Source organism: Gavialis gangeticus, unplaced genomic scaffold (genome assembly GCF_001723915.1).
Source record: "Gavialis gangeticus isolate Ggan-Ray unplaced genomic scaffold, GavGan_comp1, whole genome shotgun sequence".
In the NCBI taxonomy this organism is placed as follows: Eukaryota; Metazoa; Chordata; order Crocodylia; family Gavialidae; genus Gavialis; species Gavialis gangeticus.
Window position 1 is genome coordinate 44,037,516 of NW_017729029.1, and position 23,629 is coordinate 44,061,144.

Below are 23,629 nucleotides of genomic sequence, written 5' to 3' on the forward strand. Positions count from 1 at the left end.
CCCCCCCAGCCCTGCCAGAGGGAGCCCCTAGCTGCCAGGACTATGGAGCCAGGGACCCAGGTTGGCAGCCCCCTGCCCCTGGCAGGAGGTGGCAGCTGCTGCAGTGGAGTGGAACCCAGCTCCTCCCCCTGCTGCCTGCTCGGATGGCAGGGGGGCTTCCCACTGCTGCACACACTCGGGGGTTGGGGGGCAAGGAGAACCCATGCCCCTGAGATCCGTATGTGGGTGAGGCAGGGGTGGGTTCAGGCTCCCACCCCGCTGCCCCCCCACCCCCTGCCCAGGCCTCCACAGCCCAGCAGGTGTGACCCGGCGTTGCAGGGAACAGCGGGGCCACATGGGGATCTCCTTGTGCTGTGAGCTCTGTGCTGCCCTGGCAACACAACCCCTGCCTGCATGGCAGCAGCAGGGGCATCAGCACTGGGTTGTGCCCCTCACTGCTGCCACGTGGGCAGGGGACACATTGCCAGGGCAGTGCCGACCTCACAGTCGCAAGTAGCTTCCCTGTATGGCCCCATTGTGCTCTGCAGCCCTGGGTCACACCCACATGGCTACAGAGGCCCCAGGGAAGGGGAGCAGGGCAGGGAGCCTGAGCCCGCAGCAGCCAGCCTGTGCCTGCCCCTTGCACTGATCTGGGAGGTGCGGGTCTCCCCTGCCCACCCGAGAACGCGCGCAGTGGTGGGAAGCTGCACACCCACCAAATGAGCTGTCCGTGGTCCTGTCCTGCTCACCTCCGGGGCCCTGTGGCTGCACATTGCAAGCCTGGGCCTCAAGACTCATGCACTGCCTGGCTGGGCAGCAGCCCCAGCCCCAGCCCTGTCCAACTCCCCACCTTACCTATGGGAGCTGCTCTTCAGGCTGCCTGGCAGCCCTGTGCATATACATGAAATCCATGGGTTTCTCTGTTAAAATGAGAAATCTGTGTTTTCCCCTGGTAAGGGGGAAAATCCACATTTTTCTCCGGGAAATGGAAAACCTGGATTCCTGGTCATGACCTCCCAACACTCTGGTTGAAAACTCATGCAGTATTATCATGGACCTCTGCTAGATGGAATCACAACTACATGGTATGTTGCAGGCTCAAACACCAGTGAACAGAATTTCTCCTTTAGTTGAGGTGATATGGTTTGGGTATATGGAAACAAAAGATCTAAAGCTGAATCCCATCTGCCAAATGATATCCAGTTGTTACTGGGATGCACCCATCATGATGGTTGCCACAAATCTGCCAAACTGTGCCTGACAGTCCATTTTTAAAACGGCCTTTTCTGCTAAAAGCCCCAACCCAGCCAAGTTTCTGAAAGGTCATCATTTAAACCATAAAACCAATAACCCACGCCCTCTTGTGACAAACCCACCATGACCGTGAAACTGTCTTCATGCTCTGCTCAGTGACTAGCTGGCAATATACACCTGACTGCACAGGGAATAAGGATAAAGCAAAAGGTCTATAAAAAGAGAAAAGTTAACAAGGAACTGCCAGTAAGTGATGAACAAGCTAGGATGATGATGCCTGGACAGGGGCTTTTAGAGGCTGGCTCAATGCTCTCGCTAAGGTTTTAATTTCTCAGTTGACTTTAATTAAACTCACACATTAAAAATCTTGCCCCCTTTGAGTGGGGATTATCTGAGAGCTCACAGCTCCAGCATGGAGAGACAAGGAACTGAAAAATTAGTGTGCACAATGGACAGCATCATAAAGGTAAGGGAATGTTTAGAAAACATTTTTAAATCATTCAGTTTTTATGCAATTTATGTGCAGTGGCAGTAGGCATTCTTGACTGGAGAAAACAGAGAGCAGGCTAGATCAATTGAGGGCTGGAGGTGGGTGCAGGGAAACAGAAGCAGCAGAGTGTGGCATTGAGGCTAATAGCATTGTAGCAATTTATTCACTAAAAAATGCTGCACAGAGCAAGGCAGGGGTTTGTGCAGAGAGTGCAGGAGTGGCACAGCTTGAAAGATAGGGCAGCTCTGACTCCAGAATGATAGAGAAAGGAGGCCACAGAAACTAAGCCCCAGTGCCCCCAAACTAATGCTCCCTATATCAAAATAGTTCCCCCTCCCATATTCAGATTTGTGGTAGAACAACAGACCCACCAAAAAAGCTGGGAGGTAATATCATTAGCGTAACAAAGGTGGTGCCAGGTATGCCTTCATACCACCCCAGGCACTGGCTTGGGGAGGGAGGGGTAATAAAAAGTGGCTGCTGCTGGCAGCCACACAATTGGAGTTGCAAACATTGCAGCAACCGGAAATCATGGTTGCCCCTGTGCGCTGGGCACCCGGCCATGTCCTTGAGCTGCTAGATAATACACTTGTTGAGCTACCAAGGAATCGTCTCTGTCTAGGGGGTACTTGGTTTTATTTCCTCGTGGATGTGGGAGTCTTGTTCCTCTGGCCCCACCCACATGCATGATCTGGTAGCAACCAGGCAATCGGAAAGGGCAGGAGTGTTCATGTGCCATAAACTCCATCGAAGAGTAAGATTAATCCTGCTGGTGTTTCCAGAGTGAGGGCAATGCCACATAGAGATGCTCTCTCCATATCACATCCCATTTACCATGTGTGCATAAGAAGCACCCCCATGTATCAAGTTCACAGACAGTGGAGTAGACAGCAGGGCTGGTGGGAGGTGGAGAGATGATTACACTAAGATACAATTCCCCTTCACAAAACCCTGATGCTTTCTTCACGCCTCTGGCAAGGACTGATCCTGGAGAAGCCTGATCTTGCCTCGAGTGTCTTTCCTCCCCTGCCTTTGGCAATCTCTTCTGTTCTCCCACCACCACATCTTTCCCTGCCCTGGTGTCAGTTGCTAATGCAAAAAATGCACTATAATTAGCACAAGGCATCTTGCAGATAAGCAGAAAATCCCACCACATCCCCAAGAGCAGGCAGTCGACGCAGAGCCAATGCATGGATGAAGGAAAAAGCATGCAAAGACCCAACAAGAAAAGGGACTAAGTAGCAGTGCCTGGTGCCTGTCTGGGCCCCCAAATGATTTTTTTGTTTTGATAAATAAAAGTAAAGAGATGACCTGTACAAAGAGGGTGCCTCTGGCCTCATCCTACACTGAGCGCACACAGGACTGGTGCACCGACGCGCCTGCATTATGACCTACATGAGAAGACGGCTGTGCCCAGAGACTTACTGAAACCAATGGGTTCTGTGTAGGCACAGAAATCCTACCATGTGGATCTACCACACAGGACCTGCCACTCTACCTACCCACATCTTTCCCTGTTGCTCACCTGACTAGCATAACTGAAGACTTGATGGTGTTTTTAATGGCCCTGCTTGCCACAATACCCACCACCAATTGATTCTCCCTATACGGTGTCTGTATGACTACCAATGACGTTTCCCACTGAATGACTGCAGCGCCTGGCATTTGTGTAGCCAGCTATGTGTGTGTTTGAAAGTATATGTTTTATGTTCAGCTATGTAAACCTCCCCCATGGTTTTAAAAGCAATGGAATAATCTACTATTTAAACTCCCATCCCTTAGCAAATTCTGCAGTTGCAGAAACTGGTTGAATTTGATTAAACCTTTGGAACCCCTCCAATATTTCCAGTTATTCCATCTGTAGAAACACTCTACTGGCACTTGGCACATTTATAGCATTAACTGCCTTCTAAATCAGCAGCAGTTCTGCCTAATAATTTGGCATTTGCACATTGCCTTGTAAATTACACACCTTGCATCCTTGAGTCTGAGGTCTTTTCCCCTCCAAAACACATTACTGGTTTGCAGAAGTTCTGGAGGAATAAAAATGTCACTTAGTAGGGTTGTCCTTTGCCAAGAGAAAAAAAATGGCATAAAGTGGGCATGAAATTAACTCTATAGCTCATGCAGGGGCAGTAGAGTGAAACCCAAGGAGACCAGCTGGCAGCTAACAGCCTATTGCCATGTGGCCCTCTTTACTGTTTTGAAGCTTGTCAGATTGCTCCAAAGTGCATTATTCTATTCAGAACCAAGCCTTTACGCTGTCAGTCGCACACTGGAAGGCCATGGGAGGGATGTGCGTGCATGTGTGTAAGGGAAGCAGCTTCTCCCACTGGCCAAGCTCATGGGATAATTAAAATTCCAGAAGGGAAGTTTTTTGTGTTGGCTGTGATGCTGCTGCCAGCACAAATGCTGCTGCCATTTTCAAACCAAACACCATGCTGGGGATGGCTAGCTGATCCAGATCAACTTGAAGAATACAGGGAAGCCACCCAGCAGATGCTTGTTTGGTCCTCAGTCAAGAATGAGGAGTTGAGTGGGTCTCTAGCTACAGCCTCCCCAATTCCATGTAAGCAGTCTCACCTCTCTTGTACATCAAGATTGTTGGGGAAAACCCACCCTCCCCCACAACTTCCTGAGCATGCCACCCTCTTTCAACCTCTTCCTTCCTACCCTCTATTCACAGCCACAAACTCCTCATGTGACTGATGGTGTCTGACAGGGCAGAAAATAAAGGTCCTAGAAATCACGTGCCTCACCACCAGCAGATTCAGGGAAATTCACCAATTTAAGTGCCAGCTCATGCCCTCCTACAGAAAGGCTCTGTACAGTTTCTCCCCTGCCTGCCTCAGATTTTGTTTACTGTTGACAGCCTACTGCTCTGGCCAGCTCTAACACCGCTTTTGTCCCAGGAATCTTTTTTTCCATTGTTACAAATCCAGGGTCACCTAAGGACTTCATGGCTGTCACTACACCACACGTCACAACCACTTGGAATCTGACGGCTGCGCTGAGGCACAACTCTGAGCTTTGTGCTCCCGGAGCTGAGGCCATTATTGCCCGAGCTGAGAAAGATTCTGTTAGTTTGCCTCTTCCCCATGAAAAGCTCAGGACACGCAGCTGAAGTGTTCCTGTCCCTGCCAGAAAAACACGGGCACACATGTCAGGAAGAAATTTATTATTATAATATTTTACATTAACAACTCAAACGGTTAGTTTATGTCTCCCTCCTCTACCATTGAAAATTGACTTCAGTGTTTCTATTCTTTTTTTTATCCTTCCTCCACTCCATTTTAGAGCCTTTAATACATGAATTATTTCTATTTTCAAAAATGCCCGTGATGGGTGGTTACATAAACTGTGATTTACTTTGGGCAAATCCTCATCAGACTGCAAAAAAGCAGCTGTTACAGGTTCAACAAATGAGGATCTTAAGCCCTCTTGGTTGTGACCCTGTGTGCGTGTCACAGGGTCTATAAGCAGTCCATATCCTAAATCCCACCACATACCAATACCACATGGGTAAGATTCTGTGCTTTGCCCATCAGGGAGACAGCACAGAAGTTACAGCTTGGGGGTGCTATGCATCTTTACTCTCTTTACACCCATATGATTATAGACTGCTTCAAGGGAGACTCCTGATTTGACAAACAGACTTTTTAAACTGAGCTGTTGTGCTCAGCCCTGCCCAAAACCTCAATGGCATTTAATGGCAGTCCCTTCCCCATGACCCCCCTGCCTTCAGCCCTGACAGCTATGCCAGGGCTTGGGAGAGTGTCTCAGATGAATCGTGTGCCTGCAGATTGATGGCTTTAGGACCTCTTTGCTCTGTTCCAAGCCTGCTCCCTGGCATAAAGGGGCTGGAGAGAGGAGCAGAGTCCAACCCTACATGCTCTGTATGGTACATAAAGCATATTGAAACTACTGAGAGAGAGGAAGAAACATGACCCAATCTTAATATTTTTATGAATAGGGCTCCAAGAGGCCGCCCATTGTTGTTCCTAGAGAACACATTCTTCTGTATCTTGTATGGGAAACGGACATGTCTCACAACTACACAGCTATACTGAGCTTGATGAAAATGTCTGCTACCTCACACAAAAAAAATCTTTCTGCAGCTAGCAGTCAGTGATGCATACTAGATGGCTGCCTGCTCAACACAGGAGCAAAAGGGCAAACGAATCACATTACAGTCTATGAATAAAGACAGAGTCTTAATGTAACAGCTACTTAATGATTTCATTTTCAGTGCATTAGACAGTTTAGCCTCGTTTTCAAAGGTGCGCAGCACCCACGACTTCCACTGAAATCAACTGGAGCTCAGCACTTCAGGAAATCTTGGGTGTCCTTATGAAAGCTTGCTAGCATGAAAGGAAAAAAAGGCCTTTCTACACCCCACAGGACAGAGAGCAGATAGTAAACAGGTGTCCAAGCCCTGAAGTTCAGACCAAATCTGCATGTGAACTGTTCCCCAGTGCTGGGGAGCTCTAACCTGGGATTCTGAGTCATGTTCATCTACAGCAGTACAGGAACTGCAATGGCCCCTGAATCATTCTTCTAGTTCATTTAAAAGCAAAAATGTTGAGCCAAATTCTGCCCTCAGTTATATCCCTAGAACCCAATGACTTGTAACCAAGAGTAGATTTGGCTTCACATTCTCAGCAGTATCTACCACATGCAGCTACAAATATGAGAGAGAAGTAGAGTCAGGGTGCAGTGAAGTAGGTTTGTTAAAACTGATTTCAGACGCACTATAAGAACAAGTCAGAAAAGATGATGTCCAAGCTATCTGAGATAGAAAATAGCATTTTCAAACGATCCTGCAGTATTATTGACAGGTTTTGTTCAGAGAGCACGTCAAAAACAGGGTGTGTAGAAGAGGAAGAAGAGAAAGAGTCTATACCCATTGGACAGGACCTGTTTGGTGCTTATTAACACCCAGAATACACAGGTCACTCAGAAGAGACAAGTTAGGCAAGACAGTGGTTGGCTTTTAAAAGGAAAAACCAGTCATGTTAGAAGTAACATCCCTCACATATAATATCACATGCATTAGCACTCATTCTAAGCCAGACCAGCAGTTTCTGCCAAGTGAGCACTATGGACTATGATCTGTGCCGGGCACCTGCTCTAACCATTAATACTTATTACTTGCATTCCCATAGCAGGCAGGAGCCCTGGTCACAGAGCAGCACTGTTATGCACAGAATCCAAAACATGATCCCTACCCCAAAAGTACTTACAATCTAGGTGAAAGAAAACAGACAATGGCTGGACATAGACGGGCACGCTGTCAGTAGGCAGTACCTGTCAGCCGGGTAGTTCCCAGTTCATCAGTGGGCAACATTTTTGTATGCATCATGACAAAGGACAGTTTTAAGGAGGAATCTGAGGGAAGATAATGAGGTGGCTTTACAGACATTTGTAGATACAGATATGTATGGATATTTGTGGAGCACGAGGGGCCATAAAGGACAAAGCATAATAGGGCTTGTTTGTATATTTAACTTGGAAGTGATGGAGACTGGTATCATGGACCAGTTGGAGACAGGAGTCAGTATTTCAGTGCTGAATAGGGGTGACAGGTGAAGGGGAGAGTGAAAAGGACCTTTGAAACAAGACAAGCTGCTTGCATTTGATGCAACAGAAAAGAAGGATCCAGCATAGAGATGTAAAGAGGAGCAATGTGGTTAAAGCAACAGGCTGAGAGATGATCTTTCAAGCAGCATTCTGACTGGATACAAGCAGGACATGACTGCATTTGTCAAGACTGGTGGGAAGGCTGTTGCAGTAATCAAGATGCAAAATGAGTGCCTGAGGCTAGGGACAGACATTCAAAAAGCCTGGGCCTGAATTGATTCAATCTTTGCAGCTTAGTCTAACTTGGCTAGGCTGAACTGGTTTGTAACTGGACAGAAATTCTCTCTGGACTGAGGCAATTCAGACACATGCCTGTGCAGGAGCTCAGGCTAAAAGCTTGGGGGTGCGAGAGCAGCCCTTCCTTCCCTTGCGCAGGACTGAGCTGAGGGTGGGGAGTGGACAGGCCTCAGCAGAACCTTTGATTAGGGAGACCTGCCTGCACCATCCCAGGCTTTTCCCTGCTGGCTGCTCAAAGGGTGAGAGTGTTGCCAGACCTCAGACCCCTGCTAGCACTGTGAGGCAAGGAGGCATGTGCAGTCCATGCATCTGTTGATGATACAGAGCTTTTAAATTTTCCTCCCTGCTTCTTTATACTGTCTGCAGCAAACTGACAGTCAAGCAAGTCAGCAGGGACCTGATAACAGTGTTTATCACCTCATCAGCAAAACAACAGCCTCTCTCCATTAGTTAAAACTGTTCTTAAACAGCTTACCAGCTGACCTCTGCCTGTCCCAGTGAAATTGGAGATGCACACAGACACCTCACAGCATTAGCTAGCATACCACATGCCTAGGGTCTGTGCTGTGGGAGATGGGAGGGAGGAAGTGGGGGATTTCTGCTTCAGCAGCGAGCAGTGAGGTGGGGGGCAGGGAAGGGGGAAGCCAGGCAGACCCTGCTGTGTCTGCAGTCTCTGCCAGAACTGCAGCCAGGGAGCAGAGGGGAGAGACCAGCTCTGCTGTGGAGCAGAGAACCCTGCCCAGCTCAGAGAGCATGCCAGGATGCTAGGGGAGTCTGTTTTCATCTTAAACCAGAAAGGGGTCTGGGACAGACATTGCATAAACCGGTTTGAGCCAAATCAGTTAAGCCTGATACTACATTCAACCAGGTTTATCTCAAACTGGTTTCAGACATTTTCAAACTGGTTTATGTGCACTGAACATCTGTTCTGTTACAGGTTTAAACCAGTTTCTGATCACTTAAGCCAGTTTATGTGTAATGTCTGTCCCTAGCCTGAAAGAGAGCTTTAATTGTGTGGATGGGTAGGAAAGGCCACAGCTTACAGTGATTATACAGAAATATCTGCAAGGCTAAAACACAGATGGAAGAACCTACAGAGAGGCCCCAGCTGACAACGGCATCTAGGGTATAGGTCTGAGCAAAGGGCAGCATGGTGGCAGTGTCCACTATGCTCAGTGAGGGAAGTGGGGTGGAATGACTGAGAGGGGAGAAAATTAAGTGCTGTCTTTTAGCTAGATGGAGCACTGGCTGTTTTGAGCATGGAGAGTGTGCACTGTATCCCTGTTCTTCCGGACTCCATTCTTCTGACACTGCATTTGACAATATTTTTATTTTTATTGGGAACCTGCACCTGGGAGATGCGCCCTCTCTCCCCCCAGCAACAAATCCAGGCTCATGCACATACTGAAATCAGAAGCAAACTAATTATTGCCAACACCTCTACCTTCCCCCTAAAATGCTCTTTAATTTGATCCCCTAGGCATCTATGATCTCATATCCCATATGATTTTTTCCTGCTATCCCTGCCTTATTTTTCTCCATCCCAAAAGTATGCAGAGACATAAATAATTATGCCAGGTTGCAAATTGGTTTATGAGAAACAAGCAGCTGTTTCACTGGGGTCCTAACGAATAGATCATGAATTGATGCTCCTCATCTCTTCATTATCTTTCTGCAAGAATCAGCTGCCATCACGTGTCCTCTGCCTCTGTGCGGTGACACTGTAAGTGGAACTTGTCATCCCTCCCATCTGTAGCAGACTGCTTGGGAGGTAGCAGTCACTTACAACGTAACAATCAGAGGCCCTTGCTAATCTGGAGAGACCTTAAAAAGAAACAGAGTGTAAACCAGAGGAGTATTCCACTGGTATGCGCAAAGGAGCCCCCTCACTTATAAACGTACATTCCTGTGAAAATACGGCCTTAAGCTGTGCTTTTCAGTGTAAACATTTCTTCTTTTATACACAGCTGTTGACTTTTCATCAGAACTTAAAAACAAAATGATTTTTGTTTCAAGCTCTGGATGAAGCAACATAGTCTGTCAAAATGTTTTTAAGCGCTTTGATTTCTTTGTTTCAGTCAGGTTATTTTTTTAACCTTTTACTGTTTTATTTATTTATTTATTTAAATGACACCTTTTATGGTGGTTTACAAGCGTTTTGCATTCAGAGTTATTCTGCAAGTTCTCACCCCTGGTATGCAAGCGTGAGACCCACCTCAGACTAAAAAGTCAGCAATCTTCATTTCAAGAAAAAAAAAATCTTGCCTGTGAAGTGGCAAGTGCTCATGCCATGGGATTGAACCCTTCCCCACATGGCTGAGAGATGATGCATCTATCAGAAAGCTGGAAATTTACAGGGTATATCAAAAACAGATTCAGACAGAACTGTTTGCATTTCACAAACCTTAAAGAAGAGCAAAAACAATCAGGCATAAATGTAGAGATTTAAAAAAAAAAAAAAATATCAAGGAAGCAATTAAGGGTTGATTTCTAAGACAGTTACAAAGTGTTATAAAGATATCAAATAAGCTGGCCAGTGTTGCTAAGAAAGGTTGTGAAAGTATAAACTTGAATGTTTGTGAGAACGAGAGAGAAAAAAAATAGGTAGCTTATTGACTTTGATCCACATTCCTGCAACTATACCCAATTAGCTGTTATGTAATTTAGTCTTTAATTTGGTTTTGCATCAAACACTTGAGGTCTCACCCTTTGTAATCTTTTTTCTTTTACATCCAGTCATTTATTGCAGCATTAAATCTGCCAGTAAGGACAGGGTCTATTCTGGTGGGCTCTCAATTCTTGGAGTCAGATGCGAAGCTATTAACAGTATTAGTTAAGCTGGCTGCTTATTCCTGGATTCGACGCATGGCCATGACACTTTGCTTTTTTTCAGTGCATTAGACAAAGGAGGAAGGAAAACCAGTTCTTAAGCACAACCTTTAGCCCCTAAAAGGCCTGGCTCCTGATTGTTAAATAAATAACAATATATTTGAATAACCTTGCTTTTATCCCTCTCTCAGCATTCACTCTGTCATGGTAGCTAGCATCAGCTGGGAGATTTTTGCTGCCAGAGCCTATGCTTGGGCGCTCTGTAGCTGCAGTAAGGCTTTGTCAGTAGAGAGAACTCGTATCAGTTCTGGAGTCTGGCTGCCCTTGGGGCACTACACAATGTATATTTCTTCAGCTTACAGTTCATTTTAAAAACTGTGGTTCTTCTTTGTGCTTTTGCAAATGGCACCTCTAATGTTGTATTTTTTGGAACAGCAGTCCTTTCCTATGATGGCTATCAGTGCTTGGGTACTGAAAAGCCAAGTGACCTGGTCACAGTCATCAGTGCTTTCCAAACACTGTCCAATGGGCATTACTGTGGCAGACAGAAATTGCAAACAGAGGCCGAATGGCAATGAGTCAGCCAGGCAGAAAGGCGTAAGAACAAAATGAATGGAAAGGCAATAAACCTGTAATATTTCACCCTCCATGCTGAGTTCCTGGATAACCTCAATCTATCAGTGTTATCCATGTCTTGTATCTCACTGGTGCTGTAGTTACAGTACATTAGTGACATCATCAATGAAGAGAACCAGCAAAGTGGATGCACTTCTACTACTCTGTGCTGAAACTATGATGAAGCATATAGGGGATAGCTAACACCAGGGTTGCTTGGGGCTTCTTAGGAGCCTGAAATTTCCCTGCAGCTATCACAGAGCTTCCTAGAGAGCCAAGAAGAACTTGTCCAGGCGTTTACTGGCTTCCCCCAAAGAAAAGAGTATGAGAGAGACAGAAACAGAGGAAAGAATTCAGGAAAGCATGCCCATTCAGAAGGACAGTCACAAACATGGCTAGATGCTTTCCTGAGCAAGGGCCATAGTTGCAAAATGCAGGAAATGAGAGTAAGGAGGCATATAGCTGCCTCAGTAAATGATATGTGCTGGAGTAATTTATGAATGGAAACCTGAAAAACAAAAACCCCAAAAATCACATACACAAAAGCAAAAACTTTACCTGTGAGAGGCTGGGAAGTAACACAAAAGTTCAGTACCACAGAGGAGAGAGTTCAGGGGATAGGACTCGGATAGGATATCTAGAAAATGAGATAATCCTATCCTAGCCACACGCACACACGCCACAACAGCTCCTCTCAGAAAGTGTCACTCTGGCTATTTTATACAAGATTGGACAAAGCACTAAGAAATGTGCAAGAGGAACAATCCGGCCACAGGATCCTAGGAGTTGGACTTGTCAGATACTGTAAAAAGCCACTGATTTGAGACAGCTGTTAACCTGGCATTCCCAACAAAGTGACTGAGACATCAGACTAGCTGACTGAATCCAAAAATCAGGTAGCTGTCCACAGACCATCACCCATGCCCACAATGATTTGCACCAGTTATACCGAGACTGCAGAAAGAGCTGAACAGACTTCAGCCCAAAAGGCAATCACTTCCTGGCTTTGTCTGGAAGTTAGTCTCACAACATACCCTGGCACTAATTGCATTACAAAATGGGGTCCCGCTTACCCACATGTTTTCTATGCACCCTTGCCTTTGTCCACATAGCTTACTGGGTGTAGAAATAAAAACGACCAAAAAAAGCTGATTTCTTATGAGCATCACAGAAAACTCAGGCAGCCAGTTAGAACACAGCTCTTTAAAGAGATATAAAAAAAAGATTTTTGTATTGAGATTCATGCCACAGATGGCACAGCAGACGAGGATTAATTCATGAATTGCATTTCTTAAATGATATGATCTCTCCTTTCAGTTTCATATTTTCCCTTTTTGACTCAGAAGCAGGGATTTGAGATGCCCTCAAAGTTATGAATATTGCATGAACATGCATTACAAAAATAGCAGCAATAAAGCATGAAACCCAAACACAAATAGCCACGTTTTCAAATGTGAGCAACTGTGCATCCCACTTTCCTGTAAACTATCATCTGTGAAAATAGGGACACAGGCAAGCAACACACCTTGACCCACCCTTGAAATGTTGTTTTCTAACGTTTAGAGACACTAATCCTTGGTCTTTATTTCATCTAACAAATGCTAGTTTTGTCAATTATTCTACCTTATCCCTCCCCCAGGGAAGGGAGAGCTCAGCAGTCAGTTCACTAAGGGCTAAATGATACATTTCCTGTTAGATGGTAAACTGATCTGCTACATATTGTAGGCTGATTTCTCTTCCATTCTCCACCAAATGCTTGCCTATGGAAGGATTCTGGAAAACCCAGTAATCCAATTGTTATTAGGATGTACTAATCTCTCAACTGAGAAAACACCGAAGGACTGTGTTTCCCTCTTGGTAAATTTACCAAAACCAAACAGAGGAGGAGACAGACCAGATGACCTTTAAGATCCCTTCCAACCCTGTGAACCTCTGATTTTAGAATGCAACAGAGGGCCAAATAAAATAACGCTGACAAAAGTTATCCCTTTCCCAAGTCCAAGATGCATCAGAAGTGAATGAGAAGAAAAAAAAACAGAACTGTGCACCATGAGAATGTTCAAAACCCCTCCTTCATTGCAGCGTTCCCTTAATTCAGGCAAATGTATGCCATCCAAGTAAAACACATAACTGTGCTTCCATTCACAATAGCTGTTTTCATTCATTCCTGTATATTAGCTCTAATAACAAGCTATGTCCCTACATGGCTCATCTTGTATTGCCCATCAGGCAGCACCAAAAAGTTAGACTTCAACACTCAAGTTCAAACAAGGGAAGGTAAGGATAGAGGAGGAAAAAAGGAAAGAAAATGTTACTTACCCTTAAATATTCCAACACCATTCCGCTGTCTCTGCTGTGTGTGAGATGTGGGCCTCCCTTTGGGTTATATTTTCCAAATTTGGTCTTTGGGTAGGTGACAAGTAGATAGATTTGCACTTGATGATAAAGGAGACTGTAAAGTAAAGAGAAACAATTTAGTGGGGAATATTCTTTCATATACATACATATCCGATTAAATTAAATTAGTGACACCTACATAAATGCTCCCTGCTGTTTTTTCACATACATACAAATATCAGAAACACCAAGGAGAATGCAGCTGTCAATGGTATGGAGAAATTTGTAAAACAAAACACGAGGGTGGGGGGAAGGAGACACAGCTCTTTAAATGCCAGCAGAAACAGCAGCAAAGAACGGTTCTGCTTTTAATTCACAGGATGCCAGACAATGCACTGGGCACGTTTGTTAAATTGGGCTCACCCTCAGAACTTACTCTATCTAGGCAGATCACAGAGAAGTAGGGCTGGAAGGCACCTCCGTAGGTCGTCTAATCCAAACCCCTGCCTGAGGCAAGATCAGCCCTATCCAAACCATCTCATACAAACCATAATCTAAGCTCTACATAAGACTACCATCAACCCTGGCACAACATAGACTGAACACCATAACCTAGCACAGGTAAAGCAGGAGAACCATGGCAGCCAATATCCTGCTTCTGTAAGTTGTTGTCAATATATGCTCAAGAGGTCTATAGAGACATGTGCCAGCATGTGGAAATGCTTGTCTTCAACATTTGATAACATATGGAGTAATGGGAGTGACAGAAGAAACCAGTTGCAGGTTTGCTTCCCAAAGAGAGCGTGGCAATGGGGCCAGAACTGAGACAGCAAGAGGAAAATTAAGTGTTTCAGGAATCAAGATGAGCAAAAAGAATTGCTGGGAAGGGAGTACTTTATTAGGGCAAAATCCAAGCCCATCTCATTTAAAATTGCTGTTATAAGCTGTATTAACTAAGCAAGAATAGGTATAGAGAACTGCTCAGATCAGGCAAAAATGGTAGAAAATCCTGGAATCTTCAGCTCTCCCAATAACCCTGCACAAATAGGCAAGAGGTCCTTCCACACTCCACTGCACTGTCAACAGACAGCCTATGCCAACATTCGTTCAATCCCTACTGCGACAAAAGCCTGAGTTATCATGGAGAGAGATTAACTATCGATAAAATTTGGGGCTTAGCACGTACCCCACAAAGCAACAGTATCATTTCATGCCATCTGCTGTAACTGAATAGTTTCTTATAAGCATTTTCTTCCCTAACACACACAGACCCATGCATCCCATCTACACATATACTCACACGAAACAAAGCTACAACAACAAACTGCAGGGTACATGGCTGGTATACAGTGAGTGTGAGGAGTCTGGTACCTTGAATACCTTGTGTCACTGTTTGATGTACAGTATCAGATTTATTTTTACACCTCTCCTCTGTCAACTTCACACTTGGCTTGCACATGTGCTCTTATGGTAATCTGCTAACCAAGTGAAGTGTCTGTCTTGAGCTATTTCCTTCTATTTGTCCCTAGCAATTGCACTGAATTTTACTACTACAGTTTTAAATCTTAATAACTTTATTTTTAGGTGATTAAAAGAACAGAGATAAAAAACAGAAAATTACAGTATTACTGTTATGTTTAAAACTGTCCAAACTTTTCTATCCAATTATTAACTCTCTCTCATACACACACACCACTCACCTCAGTTCTTATGGAGCAAAAAAAAGAAAAAAGATAATCAAGTCTTAGAAGTTTTCAGAACATGCTAATTTAGGTAGCAAAATTCTAGAGGCAGGAACTGATCTTGTTTGCTCTCTAAAGCACCATATTCTCAACAGCACTACATAAACAAAAATATTTAATAATGCTCACAACAATAAGCATTTCACTTGAGAGAGGCTTCATTTATGGCTTTAAGTTAACCATATATGCTGCTCAAATAGCACTTTTCTGACATGTAAACTGCTTCACAAACCTGGTGAGCTTCCCATTCCCATTTGACAGACTGGAGAAACTAAAGCATGACAGAAAAACAAAGTCTAATTGACAGAGTTGGAAATAAAACCCTGAGCTCCTGACTCCATACCCAGGCCCCTACCTACTATGGCCCACTGCTATGGTACCCAACGCCCATGAGGAGAAATGTTACTATTAGCAGTAATATTGACTCAGTACAAAATGTAACTTTCATTTAAAAATAATACCTCAATTGCAGACATTATATATCTCTTGTGCCGGCAGAGGGATTGAGGGCATGAACACACCCACAATCCATTCAAGGAATCTGCAAACCAGTTCAGAATCCTTTCCAGATTTGCCTGCCTTCCTCCTGCTTCCAAATTGTTAGATAAAAGGTAAACCTAATAAAGTAAGTAATATGAATTACTCACGGACAACAGAAAACTAAAGCTATTATTTCCCACATTGTTAATGTGTGTGGGTGTTTATATGTGAATATAGTCGGAAAACAGATGAACCTGATGCCTGGAGAGATGTCTCTTTTAAAAGTATTCCGGGAAAATGCTGCTCATTCAAACTATGCTCTGTCCCTAGGTGTTTCCATAAAGACACTCCTAGCATTCAACTTGTGGCCAGAGTGCAGCTCATTCTAGGTTTCACTTGAGAGAGGCCTCATTTATGGCTTTAAGTTAAGCCATGAAACAAAAAAAGATGAGCACAAAGCCACCAGGTGTGGTCTAACAAGAACTGCTCCCAGAGGTTTAAAGACTATATTTTGGTACTTGCTGTTTTATATGAACAGTCAGGACCCGGGATCCTAAGTGAGGGTTGATGTGTAGGAGGGGGCCAAGGAGGCTGCTAAGATGATTGGACATGATGGTGGAATAGGCCATATGGGCAGAAGGGTACATCTGAAATAGAAAGTGCACATAGCACTGGTAAAAAGAACAACAGCTATTAAATGGTCTGACTTGAAACCAAACACTCAGTTAACAACATGCCTGCAACCTCATTCTCCCCAAAGATTCATCTAACCCCTGTAATTTACAGCACTGATGCTTGGAAGCTGGGTGTCCCAGGGCAGTGGCAATAAGCTGCAGAAACTTTCACCTCTGGGTTGTTGATCTGAGTCTACTCAGGGATACTGTGATGTAGCCATGTGACTGTTCACTGCTGCATGTGAAAGGCCTTAGTGCTTTCTGTCCTATTCCTAGCATTTGGGTTTCCTAAGAACAGTACACAGAAGACTGGCTACGGTACAGTCCACTGAGAGAGAGTTCTCAATGAGAGCACACTGCCAAGATGCAGGGACATTTGCACTGCTGTTTTCTGGGCCAGATTAGCTTGCACCTGAATTAATTTCAGTTTCCTGTCAGCCCAGTACTTCTCACCTGCACTGTTAGTTTTCAAAAATATTTAAAGCTGGAATTTCTCAAAGAAGCCTAAGTGAGTGAGAAGCTCAAATCTCATTGGATTTCAGTGGGATTTGTGTGCCTAATTCCTGTAGGTTACAGTCAAAGTCATAACCTTCAAGTCTCAAATCTGTAGTCTAACTTTCCATGCACATCAAAATAGCATTTCAAAGACAAATTCTCCCACTTGTTTTTTTACAGCAGCCACAAGCAAGAAAACATCTGTTACAAACTGGTATTTTGGATGGTTCTTTTATGACCTTAGCTGCAATCCAGCATATATGGCCCATTATGAAAGAACTATTTTATCACAGTACCACTCTGCAAAGAAAGGATACAAACAAAGTCCTTTAAGGTAAATTGGAAGAGCTTTTTGTTGTTGCTGTCGCTACCTTTGTTATTTGAGTGGAATAGCAGGTGCTGTTGGCCTTTTCAGAAGGCTGAGGGGCCTCCAGGCAGGGACAGCTGCACAGGTTTAGCCATGTGTACTCCAGCTTGAAAAGAAGAGCCAGCTAAAATAAACCTGACATCCCCAGATCTGGTTCTGGGCTTTTGCTATCCCCTCCCCCAGGAAAAGTCTGAATGCCTGACAGTGTTTCCCAGAGGCCTGCTGCACCTTCCATCTTCATAACCTTATTATAGCATGTCTATGAAGGGCAGGGGGAGGAAAGAGCCTTGAGAGTCAGAGTCCCAACAACCATCAACACCAAGCACCAGCAGCTCATTACAGAACAGGGTGAAATTACTACAAGTTTAGGAATTTATATCAGTAACTGTATCCAGACAGTAAGAACTATGAAGACAGGGCTGAGCTACAGAGAAATGCATGATAAGCATGCCAGGTAGAAACTGTTTATGCCAAAGCCTGCCAAGAGAACAGAATATGCACTTTATCATGTCCATGCCCCTTTGTGCAAGGACACTCTCAGCTTTCTAATAGTATAACTCCAGCTTAACTTGGATCCAGTAAGAAAAGGGAAGAAAAAGTTAATTTTTACATGTCAGAAATTTACTGAGCTTAGAGTTAGCCTTGTGTAGACTCCCCAACTCATATTTCAGCCTACCCTTAAAGTTCTTTAAGTTATTCAGAATACTAGGTACGTGGGGGAAAGGCAGTGATGGGGATTTATGAACATTCAGAAAGAGTTGAAAGATGCTGTACTAGAATTTGGCTTTTTGAACTCAGAGGTCCTATTTCTGCTTAACTTGACCTGCCAACATGGGATCTCACTTAAGTTTGCAGAGCAACAGGCTTCAGCACATGATAGATGAAACAGGAGTTGCTGATTCAGGTTTCCTAGCCAACATTTGAAGTGGCACATCTTTTTATCTTTCCCAGTTCCTTCCTCCCCACCTCGAAAAAACAGATACTTGTTCTGGGGCTCAGCCATGGTGATCCCTGGCAGAGCTCCAACACTGCACAGATGGTTCCGATTTGGTTGCCCCATGCTAAATACAATCTGCGCAGGCTACGCGCGTACCAAGTTCAAAGTCAAAATGAACATTTGTTCTACAACAAAACACACTGCAATGGCCCTTAACCAATTGTAACTGTTGCTACAGTCAGATAAGACCACAGGAGCATATATCATACCCTGTTGTTAGCACAAGCTCTGCGCTGCTAAACATATGAGTGGCAATGCAGACAGATCTATATTTTGTATTTCAGTATAAATTATAGAGCAGCATAATGGAACTGAAGAGGCAGCTCTGCTCTTCCCTGCATCAGTTCTTTCACATTTTTAAGCCCATTAGATTTCTCCCATTTAGTTGCTTTATTTTGGTTCCTTGCTGCATAAAATTGTTCCACATTCACAAAGCAGTGAAGCTGAATAAATAATCACAAACTTCCATGCAAAAGCTCTGCAAGCTGTTATGTAAAGGAGAGGGGGTATCAGCAGATAGAGATGACTTCGGAGCAACCTGAGGTTTAGTATTCTGTGTCAGCTTGACACACAAGGGAAATAACCCTTTAATCCAGTGCAGTGTATTTCATTTACTGTAGTGTTATCCAGTTCGAAGATGTTATGAAAGGCATCCCCAGAGAGATTTAAGACTTCAAAAACATCCCGAGTTTGAACTTAATTCCACCATTCCAAAAGGCTGTAGCAATGGAAGATGACCTTTTATGTACCTCACATGCCAGGAGCCCTTCTGTCTCATAATGTCATGCCAAATTAGAATGCTCTCCTCTTGTGGGTTTTTTTTTTTTTTTTAATTAAAAGCATCTGTCACTACTAATGACACAGCATAAAAAAAATCAATAACTAACAGAGATGAAAAATAGTGACGTCAAAAGAGACTAGCAGAGCCAGGGAACAGAGTAATCAGAAATAAGGATATTCACCTGCAGGTTACCACGTCAAACCCAGTCCCAGCCCTGGTCGGTATGGAATGATCCGTGATCATATGTTAATAAAACAGAAATTGAAAATTAAACATATTAACAGATGTGATAACATTAAATGGGGGTAAATACGTGTTGTATGGTGATTAATTAAGTGTAAATGGTTTACTGATCAATCAACATTATTTAGCTTACTGTAGTAATCTTATCTAAACAAACAATTAGAGTCCTCCTTTGGAAAGTTGCTCTTTAATATGAAACGTAACTACTAATTTTTATTGTTTGAAAAGGAACAGTAATATTTGAGATTTGAGTCACTGAATTACCACACCAAGAGATTCAGGGTTTGTATTTAAATTAAAGGTAAATCTGGATTTTTTTAAAAATATTGTTCCTAAACAAAATAGCAAGCTAATTATAAAATTCTTTGTAATGGTAAATTATTTAGCCCGTTAAATGTAATACAAATAGATTTATTGTATCATTAATGCTCAGAAACGTTCAGTCAACGCAGCTGAAAAAATATAAATGTGTCGAAGATGCATCACTCTCTAATCTTACTATTTTTTTAAACACCTTATTTCATGGTAGATAAGTGAAAAATCTTTTTACCTGACTTAGTGAGAGGCTCATTTACTCATGCAAATTTGAAACCAAGTGTCATAATACAATGAAATTATAAAAACATATCAAAAAGAAGTTAGCAAGTCACTAAATTTAGCTCCTAATGGAGTTCAATCTGCCTTACACAGTTGTATGTTAATGAAGAACAGCTACAGCACTCTGTAAACATCAGACTGCAGTTTAAAAATCATTATATGTGCACTGAATTTTGGAAGGAAGCATTTCAGATTTACAGGATTCTGCATCTTGATTCGAGGGAAGCTTGAATTTTTATACTAGGTGAGAGTAGAAATATGCTTAGTAAAAATAAATTAAAATGCATTATAATTATCTCACTACAAGTGCTCAGTTGTGCATATTCCATCATGTACACACGGTTTTAGTTAACCTTCTTGCAGTTGCTGATACTGGTGCAGAACCTGAAATGATTAGAGGCTGGATATTTTGTATCTGTAGGGCTCTTCTAACTCAGTATGAAACCACAAGGTCTGAGCTTACGAAGCCCTGACTGTGTGGTCAATGAATGCTAAGGACACTTGCATCTCACAGGATCAGACCCCGAATGTCATTAGACTAGTGTCAGATGAAAATTCATACATTCTGACAAAATTAGACCGTGTTGAGTTTTAGACATGGGCTCGATCTCTATCACGGATAACCTAAGGGCAGTACTGGAACAGTCTCTGAAGAAAAGGATCCTATCGAGCCTTTAGGCCAAGAGCAACCCAAGAGCACAGAAAGGGAAGGACCAGGGAAAAAAGAACAAACCATAACATTAAATGGCCATGTGGTTAAGCATGCAGAGTGTTCTGAATTCCTATTTACCATTGGTAATGTTGTTATTGTGCTAAGTTCTTCACAGACCTAAAAGGCAACAGATGTCTTCACAGAGGAGCTTGACTGGGCAGCTCCCAGGAGTGTACCATTTAGGAATTTCCCGGCAGACGCTCAAGCTTGGTTACTGACGACTTGGTCCCCGGACTGACTAAAGCCTTGGGAGACTTCCAGAGCAAAGGAGGAAGCAACTGCTGCCATTAGCTACAATATCACATTTTTAGAGAAAAACCTTGAGAAGTCAGAGAATACAACAATCTCTGGGTAATCCTCCTTGGCATGAAGGACAGTGGCTGTACCATGGAACTGTGGCCATGTAGCCTCGCAGAGAAATAAAATTCAGGCAATGTGTTGGCTAGAAGTTAAAAAGCCAAGGAAACGCACTGAATTCCAGTCAGGCCCGGGCCAGAGAGTCACTGCATCATCCTTACACAAGTCAGCTGACCTTCCTGAGCCTCTACCAAGCTGTAGGTAAAACCAGGATCATCAATGAAAAGTCATCTCATTGTTCTTTTTCTGTGTGTACAGCAAACAGCATTATTTCTATAAATATATAGACTGATTGGTTCGACCAGAAAGCCTGCAATCAAGCTGTATTTTTAACCACAAAATCATCCCTTTCCCTTAAGAGATGTAATGCGTGTTCAGGATAGTGGATAGAAGGAGAATATGTTCTTTATAAATGTAACATAATTAATTTTTGATATTTTGCATACGATTTGGGGGCGTGTGACACTGCACTACATTCCACTCTGTTTTACTGCCACAGTTCTGAATTTTATTTTTATCCTGAGTTAGATTTGAATTAGGGTTTACAAAAGACAAAACAGCAAACTGTAATCATCCAGTATGCCAATTAAGCAAAAGATACCCTGGAAATTCAAACTAAATGCCAAATCTATGAAAAGAAACAGACAGCATTCTCAGAAACAACAAAAAAAATTAAAAGACCATGTTCCTGGCAGTTCAAAAATGTATCCAAGGCAGTTATATAACTTACTATCATCCTTCACATCTGCATATTGTATATCTTCATCAAATTGTGTACGTTTTTGCACATTTATAATCAAGATTTATTGAAGTTGATTCCATAAATTTCATTTAGTTGTTCACTGCTGCTATTTGTTTCCAAGGCAACAAATGCACTTTGCCCAAGCTGAACGGTAAATCATGATTGTTCTGAATTTGGGGGTCTTTGCCCCTTGTGCTATGGAATGGATGCACTTTGGAGAGCAAGTAATGGTGCCAGCACTTAGGCAAAAATAATTAGCAACAGATTTGGTTGAAAGTTTAAAAAAAAAAATCTGTGCTATGAAAGAATAAGGCAAAACCCAACACATGTATGGTGGGCTGCCCACAAAGAACCGCTCCTCTTTGCTGACAAGGAAGAGATCCATGCAATGCCCCCACCCTATCTAGTTTGTACCTAGAGTTGCCAAAGGTTGAAAAACCCATTCTCACGTTCAGGAGGAGACTGATGGCTAGTTTTGTCATTTTTTCTTCTCTCTCTCATAGATGATGCAAAAAGGAATAATAAAACAAAACAGAAAAACCTACAGAAAATATTGGAACTTGCAAATAATATAGAACCCTAACCTAATATCTGCCTTATCAAAGATGTCCCTATACAACATTGTGGAACATTAGAGGTGGGTGCGGCAATCTGAGTGGAAGAAATGAGGGTCTGAGACAGAGAGAACCCGCACAGTTGCTTCTGCCCAGCCTGGCTTACTTCAACTACCAATAAATGTAGTCCAGAAAGATGGCCAAGTTAGGATACTGACCCAGAATGCGAGTGCTCTGCTGAAGAGCAACATGATGCCAGGGCCCATTTACAGTGACAGATAAATATTAAAAAACAGTAAGCAGCAGCAGACTACAATACACACATCCTCCACCCTGCAGAAGCCTGGTGCAAATCATGAGTGATATGTTCTATTCTGCACATGATACGTACAACCCAGTTTAAAGTGGTGACAGAGGAAAGAAAAGCTCAGAGTTTCAGAAAGACAAGTAGGACAATACAAATCAATTCCGGAGACTCAACACAGGGACTAAATGGAGTTAATATGTGCAGACTTCACCAGGGAAAAGCCTTGCATGAAAAGCCATTAGCTCAGCATTTTTGAGAACTAAAGCAGCCTCATACTAATGCTTACATTTCAAGGGGACAGGACATTTTTAGAAAGACAAATTAGTTATTCTTGTCCACTTTTAATAAGCAACTTCTCAGTCACTACAGAAGTGCTGTGTAAGAGATAGTTGGGAACTCACCCTCACCTAGCAAGGATATTGATGCTGTTTGGTGCACTCAGCAACTATTAACACTGACATATACTAATACACTTTAAAGAGGAGACAGGGCCAACTTCCAATTTCAAAATACACTAGAAAAAGCCTAAGGTAGTTGCAATGATTTCAAATAAGATACTCCAGCTTTATGAGGGTGTAAGTTAGATCAGAAACTAACCCATTTTGTTTAATCAAGTTTCAAAAGCTCTATTACCTAGTATAGTCCTTCACTATGGACATGATTCCCGAAGCCATTGAGAGAGAATATTCCCGATGACAATAGCCACTTATTATTATTTCCAACTGTAGGCACATCTAAAGCTTTCTGCTTTGATTACAAGTACAACTCCACATTTAAAAAGGACAAAGAATTTGCCATATCAAATTGTCTCAGTGATCCAAGGACTCAAACACGTTGCCTTCAGCAGCATGGCTATGTCCAATAAAAATAACCCCTCTATGCTGCTCCTTGGCAGTGAGTGGCACAATGCTGTAAATAAAGAGAAACTTCCTTCCCGACAGCTCCTGACCTGAATCATGCAGATCGATTGCTCCTTATTAATAATGTTGTTATTGACCATAAGATTTCCCACCCTTCTTACAACCACAGAGGTAACAGACCCTGAAACATGTTTTTACCATTGGATTGTAGCCTGTCACATGTCATGGTACTGATTGCAGGGCAGCAACAGGACCAAAAATTGATAAACAGAGGCAGAAATAATATTGTTTCAATTTTAAGAGCAGTGAAAAATAGGCCTTTTATTGTGTATCAAGAGTG

At 43.1% G+C, this 23,629-nt stretch overlaps 1 protein-coding gene across 3 annotated transcripts in view; it reads right to left on the minus strand.

The window, feature by feature from the left end:
* The window catches only part of KIAA2022 (KIAA2022 ortholog), a 150,802-nt gene that overhangs the window by 97,387 nt on the left and 29,786 nt on the right, over positions 1–23,629 (minus strand). Inside the window, exons 3-5 of one of the 3 annotated variants that reach the window (XM_019521501.1) lie at positions 15,585–15,740; positions 13,364–13,496; positions 11,603–11,681 (exon numbers count right to left, since the gene is read on the minus strand). The gene's annotated coding sequence lies outside the window, so the exon portion shown is untranslated. The remainder of the gene's footprint in view (positions 1–11,602; positions 11,682–13,363; positions 13,497–15,584; positions 15,741–23,629) is intronic. The other 2 variants (XM_019521499.1, XM_019521500.1) reach the window with 2 other exon arrangements.